The 676-nt window shown below is 51.2% G+C and overlaps 1 protein-coding gene across 2 annotated transcripts in view; it reads left to right on the top strand.

The window, feature by feature from the left end:
* The window catches only part of UNC50 (unc-50 inner nuclear membrane RNA binding protein), a 9,447-nt gene that overhangs the window by 3,643 nt on the left and 5,128 nt on the right, over positions 1 to 676 (top strand). The gene's annotated exons all lie outside the window — the stretch shown is intronic.

Below are 676 nucleotides of genomic sequence, written 5' to 3' on the forward strand. Positions count from 1 at the left end.
TGAGGGCTTGGCTGTACATCACAGCTTTTTTGGTGTGTTTAGGGTGATTGCTGGTTCTGTGCAGATATGTACGTTGGTCTGTGGGTTTCTTGTATAACATGGTCTGTATTTTATCATTCTGGATACTGATCATTGTGTCTAAAAAGGAGATGTTGGTGCTGGAGTATTCTAGAGAAAGTTGGATGGAGGGGTGGTGATTGTTGAATTTCTGATGGAACTCAATCAGATGTACTATGCTTTAATATAAAATGGACTAGAAATCCATCTGTCGGAGTGTAGCTGATACCAGTCTTCAGAGCAAGAAAACAATGCGTGCTTGAGCGTAGGGGTGTACTGATAAGGATTTTCTTGGCCAATACCATTAGCCGATTATTCACCAGCCATATCAGCCAATGCTGATCCCCTAACCCAGGGGCGGGCAATTATTTTAGGTAGAGGGCTGCTTACCCAGTTCTGGCAGGCTGTCGAGGGCCTCATGGGTAGCCCCACCCCTTGACAGGTGCCCCGCCCCCTGGTCACCATCTTGGGACCAATGTCCCAGGGCCAGCACTGGTAGGGCTCAAAGTGGGGCATAGGCTGGCAGGGGTCTGTGGTGCCAGGCTGGGCTGCACCAGCAGGGAGGGGGGAGCTGACCTGGCTCCATAGAGCCCCCGCCAGCTGGGACCTCGCATTCCTG

This window comes from Alligator sinensis, unplaced genomic scaffold (genome assembly GCF_000455745.1).
Source record: "Alligator sinensis unplaced genomic scaffold, ASM45574v1 scaffold144_4, whole genome shotgun sequence".
NCBI classification, from domain to species: Eukaryota; Metazoa; Chordata; order Crocodylia; family Alligatoridae; genus Alligator; species Alligator sinensis.